The sequence below is a fragment of the Pristiophorus japonicus genome, chromosome 1, assembly GCF_044704955.1.
Source record: "Pristiophorus japonicus isolate sPriJap1 chromosome 1, sPriJap1.hap1, whole genome shotgun sequence".
In the NCBI taxonomy this organism is placed as follows: Eukaryota; Metazoa; Chordata; class Chondrichthyes; family Pristiophoridae; genus Pristiophorus; species Pristiophorus japonicus.
This window is the reverse complement of record NC_091977.1, coordinates 465785292-465791291: the sequence shown is the minus strand read 5'-3', so window position 1 is coordinate 465791291 and position 6000 is coordinate 465785292. Positions and strand designations below refer to the sequence as shown.

At 43.2% G+C, this 6000-nt stretch overlaps 1 protein-coding gene across 2 annotated transcripts in view; it reads left to right on the top strand.

The window, feature by feature from the left end:
• The first annotated feature begins 1058 nt into the window (after positions 1 to 1058).
• The window catches only part of triqk (triple QxxK/R motif containing), a 181431-nt gene continuing 176489 nt past the window's right edge, over positions 1059 to 6000 (top strand). The window contains exon 1 of one of the 2 annotated variants that reach the window (XM_070876289.1): positions 1059 to 1139. The gene's annotated coding sequence lies outside the window, so the exon portion shown is untranslated. Of the gene's footprint in view, positions 1140 to 1380; positions 1567 to 6000 lie in introns of those variants that run through there. The other variant, XM_070876298.1, reaches the window with a different exon arrangement.

Genomic DNA, 6000 nt, shown 5'->3' with positions numbered 1-6000 from the left:
GCTTCATGGCCAATGCCAATGCCAAGCATGTGCTCCAAATGTCCTTCAAATTCGCAATGTCCTGCAAGGCATCTTAGCTCGGCAACATAGCTTGCCACTTCCTGGCCTTCAGAACTTTTGTAGGTGTAAAACCGGTACCTCGCCATCAGAACGCTTTCCTTCAGGTTCAGATGCTCCTGGACCAGTGTGCACAAATCATCGTACAATTTCTCTGTGGGTTTTGCTGGAGTAAGCCAGATTTTTCATGAGGCCATACGTTGGTGCCCCACAGACGGTGAGGAGAATCGCCCTTCGTTTGGCAGTGTTCGCTTCTCCTTCCAGCTCGTTGGGCACGAAGTATTGGGCGAGTCACTCTACGAAGGTTTCCCAATCATCTCCCGCCGACAATTTCTCCAGGATGCCAGCATCTGCATCATTTGGTTCGTCATCTGTATCTCGTCGCCAGTTATATATGAATAAAGAGTCTGACTGGATACCGTGAGCTCAAAATGTGACCTTAGCCTTTTATTGCAGTTCTCCTGAGTGTCTCTCCAACCTGTAAGGCCTCCTGAAGTACCTGTGCTCCCAAGAGATTGTGGGATCCCTTGGGATTCCAGGGGATGAACCCTTTAGTGGCTGTACAAGGTATATACAAGTTTACATACATAACAGAATGTGCCTCCACCACCCTGTCAGGCAGTGCATTCTAGATCTTAACCCAAGTTTTTCCTCATGTCGCCTTTGGTTCTTCTGCAAATCACCTTAAATCTGTGCCCTCTAGTTCGCGACCCTTCTGCCAATAGGACCAGTTTCTCTCGAGCTACTTTGGTCCAGACCGCTCATGATTTTTAACACCTCTATCAAATCTCCTCTCAGCCTTCTTTGCTGGAAGGAGAAAAACCCCAGCTCCTCCAGTCTATCCAGGTAACTGAAGTCCCTCATCCCTGGCACCATTCTTGCAAATCTTTACTGCAAATTTTTCATGCATGTTTTTTTTTTAAAGTTACATTCAAGAGGAATGAGGGCAGTGTGCCGGCAAAGGACAGATGTGGCAATTGCCCTGTGAGGAGTGGCAGGCTGCTCAGACCGGAAGTACGAGCGGTTGTGGCGCGGAGGCGGAGAGCGCGCCGGAGGAAGGAGCAGTCGCCGTGTGCGGACGGGTACTGTTTGACTTCACTTATTTTATTCCACACCCAAAAACGGAAACATACATACAGCTCGCCTGCGATGTAATCCCTATTCCCGCGAGGCCAATATTATTTTCACTCTGGGATTTATTTATTGGGAGAAAGGGGCGGGACAGAATGGGGACGGCCCGCGGTGCTGCTCGCTGCTGGTTGGACGCTGTGGGCACATGTTGGTTTTTCATTGGATGGCCCGGACGTCAATTGGGACTGCTCGACTCGGAAGCAACGTTGGCAATTTGTTGTTATCCATTAATGAGTGTTCACCAAGTTTATAACGTTACTGGTTTGCAGTGAGAAGTATTTAATTGTACCGAGTTAGGTGTTTTAGGGCGGTGGGAGGCATACAGTGGTAAAACGTGCAGTCATCCTTCAGCAAATCATTTGGTTTCAAACACGACAGGTACATGATATACTTCTAATTAGAACTGCGACTGCATTCTTTTATCTGCTTGCTTGCCAATCTAGAAAGTAAAGCATAAATATAGTATCGTGTCTATCAAACTTTTCAAACCATTTTGCACGATGCATTATTTTGAAGCGCAAGTACCAGGGTTGCCAACTTTGGTGCAACAGATTCCTGGAGTTTGATCACGTGATATTCAATCATGAGCCTCAGAAGTGAAGATTAAAATACAGAATTTCATGGAATTTACATCATAGAAACAGGACATTCGGCCCAACTGATCTATACTGATGAGCCTCCTCCCACCCCAATTACCTTTCCTCACCCTGCCCCTGTATCCCTCTATTCCCTTCTCCCTCATTTCTACATCTCTTTAATTATACATCTCCCCTTTAGTGCTATCCACCTCAACCACCATTTGGCCTCAACCACCACCTGGCCTTAAGTTCCACATTTTCACCACTCTGTAAAGAAATTACTCTAAATTGCCCTTCAGACACTTTTGTAGACTTAAGCCCATGGTTCCCCAGTATTTCTTCATTGCTAATGATCCTTAATGACAGCAATTACATTTATATAACAGTGTTAACGTAACAAAAATGTTCCAAGCCATATCACAGAGACATAAGGTAAAATTGAATAATAAGCCAAAGAGAGAGATATTAGGAGGGGTGAGCAAAAGCTTGGTTGAGGGTCTTAAAGGAAGAGATAAGAGGAGAAGCAGTTGAATGAATGGTCTCAACTTTAGTGACATTGGGGATCTGCTTAGTAGCTCTTCTGTGCACTGCCTCCAGTGCTTGAATCTCTCTCATTTTGTGGTAACCAGACCTGGATGTATTATTCAAGATGCGGTCTAACCAGTGTACTATAAAGTTTAATCATTACCTCCTCTGACTTATATTCTACTGTTTCGGCTTAGTATTTAGACATTCTGTTGGTTTTGTTGATTACTACTCTGCATTGGTTAGATATATTTAGCATTGAATCTACTAGAACTCTTGGGTTTCTTTCAGCTTCATCCTTGGTTTTTCAACACCATTCATGAAGTATGTCATCTATGTCCAATTCATTTTGTAATTTCTGAGCTGCTTCCTCCAGTTCCACTGCCTTTCCTATTGTGGTAAACAAGAAACAATAATATTCCACTTATACTCTCCTCCCCACATAACTCCTCCAATGAGTACCTTTACCCTAATCTTCAGCCAGCATCATAATCATTCCCAACAGCTTTGAGCCGAATTAATATCCTTTCATGTGGACCTTTATCAAAAACTTTTTGGAAGTTGGAAAGGCTTGCCACAGTCCACTTGGGTTGACACTTCATCTGGAAGGTTGGTCAACTTTCAAAGTTACATAACTTAAAAGATGCTGCACTTGCATGTAAATTATAGTAACACTCAGCTCCCCATGACTGATCCTGGAATGGATCACAAGACACATATCATAATAATATCTTAAATATGTAATTTAAAAAAAATCACTACTCCAATCTCACTCATCGTTTTACTTCCAAATCCTGGCAATTCCACATGATAATTGGCATGAATGCTTAAAGTCAGTTAATATATGCATAGTGGGAACATCCACTTTATCTCAAAAAAGCAGTTATAATGCTTGAAGAAAATAAATCTTTAAGACACTTTGGCATACCCCAGAAATACCCTTTGAAAATAAAAACAATTATAAAAGCTGCATTTTATTTTTTATACTAAATTGTATGTAATAAAAACTGTGGCAGAAGGAGTTAAATGTTGGGAAATGTAAGGCTTTGTACCTAATGTAAGACTTTGAAGCTAAGAAAGATTAATGGTGATCTAATAGAGGTATTTAAGCTGAAACTTTCCTCTGATGGGGGAATCCAGAATCAGGGAGCATAACCTTAAAATTAGAGCTATTCAGGGGTGATGACCGGAAGCATTTCTTCAGTGGACATCTGGAACACTCTTCCCACAAAAATCTGTTGAGGCTAGGTTGATTGAAAATCTCAGTAGTGAGACTTTTGTTAGGCAAGGGTATTAAGTGTTACGGGACAATGGTGGTTAGATGGATTTAAGATACAGATCAACCATTCTAATTGAATGACAGTACAGAGTAATGGGGCTGAATTGCCGACTCCTATTCCCATGTATTCTAGTTGAGCTCATATGATGTTGTACATATAATGTGGATAAATGTGAGGTTATCCACTTTGGTGGTAAAAACAGAGAGACAGACTATTATCTGAATGGTGACAGATTAGGAAAAGGGGAGGTACAAAGAGACCTGGGTGTCATGGTACATCAGTCATTGAAGGTTGGCATGCAGGTGCAGCAGGCGGTTAAGAAAGCAAATGGCATGTTGGCCTTCATAGCAAGGGGATTTGAGTACAGGGGCAGGGAGGTGTTGCTACAGTTGTACAGGGCATTGGTGAGGCCACACCTGGAGTATTGTGTACAGTTTTGGTCTCCTAACCTGAGGAAGGACATTCTTGATATTGAGGGAGTGCAGCGAAGGTTCACCAGACTGATTCCCGGGATGGCGGGACTGACCTATCAAGAAAGACTGGATCAACTGGGCTTGTATTCACTGGAGTTCAGAAGAATGAGAGGGGACCTCATAGAAACATTTAAAATTCTGACGGGGTTAGACAGGTTAGATGCAGGAAGAATGTTCCCAATGTTGGGGAAGTCCAGAACCAGAGGTCACAGTCTAAGGATAAGGGGTAAGCCATTTAGGACCGAGATGCAGAGGAACTTCTTCACCCAGAGAGTGGTGAACCTGTGGAATTCTCTACCACAGAAAGTTGTTGAGGCCAATTCACTAAATATATTCAAAAAGGAGTTAGATGAGGTCCTTACTACTAGGGGGATCAAGGGGTATGGCGAGAAAGCAGGAATGGGGTACTGAAGTTGAATGTTCAGCCATGAACTCATTGAATGGCGGTGCAGGCTAGAAGGGCCGAATGGCCTACTCCTGCACCTATTTTCTATGTTTCTATGTTTCTATACCAACGATATAGGTTAAAAATGGGTTGAGGTCCTACAAGCTGAATTTAGGGAGCTAGGAGTTAAATAAAAAAGTAGGACCTCAAGGGTAGTAATCTCAGGATTGCTACCAGTGCCACGTGCTAGTCAGAGTAGGAATTGCAGGATAGCTCAGCTAAATACGTGGCTTGAGGAGTGGTGCAAGGGGGAGGGATTCAAATTCCTGGGACATTGGAACTGGTTCTGGGGGAGGTGGGACCAGTACAAACCGGATGGTCTACACCTGGGCAGGACCAGAACCGATGTCCCAGGCGGAGTGTTTGCTAGTGCTGTTGGGGAGGGTTTGAACTAAAAAGGCAGGGGGATGGGAATCAATGCAGGGAGACAGAGGGAAGTAAAAAGGGGGCAGAAGCAAAAGGTAGGAGGGAAAAATCAAGGGCAAAAATCAAAAAGGGTCACATTACAACATAAATCTAAAAGGACAAAGAGTGTAAAAAAAAAACAAGCCTGAAGGCTATGAGTCTCAATGCGAGGAGCAGTTGTAATAAGGTGGATGAATTGATAGCACCGATAGCTGTTAACCCAACATCCAGGTGTATTCAATATTCAGGAAGGAAAAGGAGGTGGGGTAGCGTTACTGGTTAAAGAGGAGATTAACGCAATAGTAAGGAAGGACATTAGCTTGGATGATGTGGAATCTATATGGGTAGAGCGGCAAAACACCAAAGGGCAGAAAACATTCGTGGGAGTTGTGTACAGACCACCAAACAGTAGTAGGGAGGTTGGGGATTGCATCAAACAGGAAATTAGGGACGCGTGCAATAAGGGTAGAGCAGTTATCATGGGTGACTTTAATCTGCACAATGATTGGGCTAACCAAACTGGGAGCAATACTATGAAGGAGGATTTCCTGGAGTGGATATGGATGGTTTTCTGGACCAATATGTCGAGGAACCAACTAGAGAGCAGGCCATCCTAGACTGGGTCTTGTGTAACGAGAGAGGATTAATTAGCAATCTGGTCGTGCGTGGCCCCTTGGGTATAGTGACCATAATATGGTAGAATTCTTCATTAAGATGGAGAGTGACACAGTTAATTCAGAGACTAGGGTCCTGAACATAAAGAAAGGAAACTTCAACAGTATGAGACGTGAATTGGCTAGGATAGACTGGAGAATGATACTTAAAGGGTTGACGGTGGATAGGCAATGGCAGACTTTTAAATATCACATGGACGAACTACAACAATTGTACATCCCTGTGTGGCATAAAAATAAAAAAGGGAAAGTGGCTCAACCGTGGCTAACAAGGGAAATTAGGTAAAGTGTTAAATCCAAGGAAGAGGCATATAAATTGGCCAGAAAAAGCAGCAAACCTGAGGACTGGGAGAAATTTAGAATTCAGCAGACGAGGACTAAAGATTTAATTAGGAGGGGGAAAATAGAGTATGAAAGTAAGCTTACTAGGAA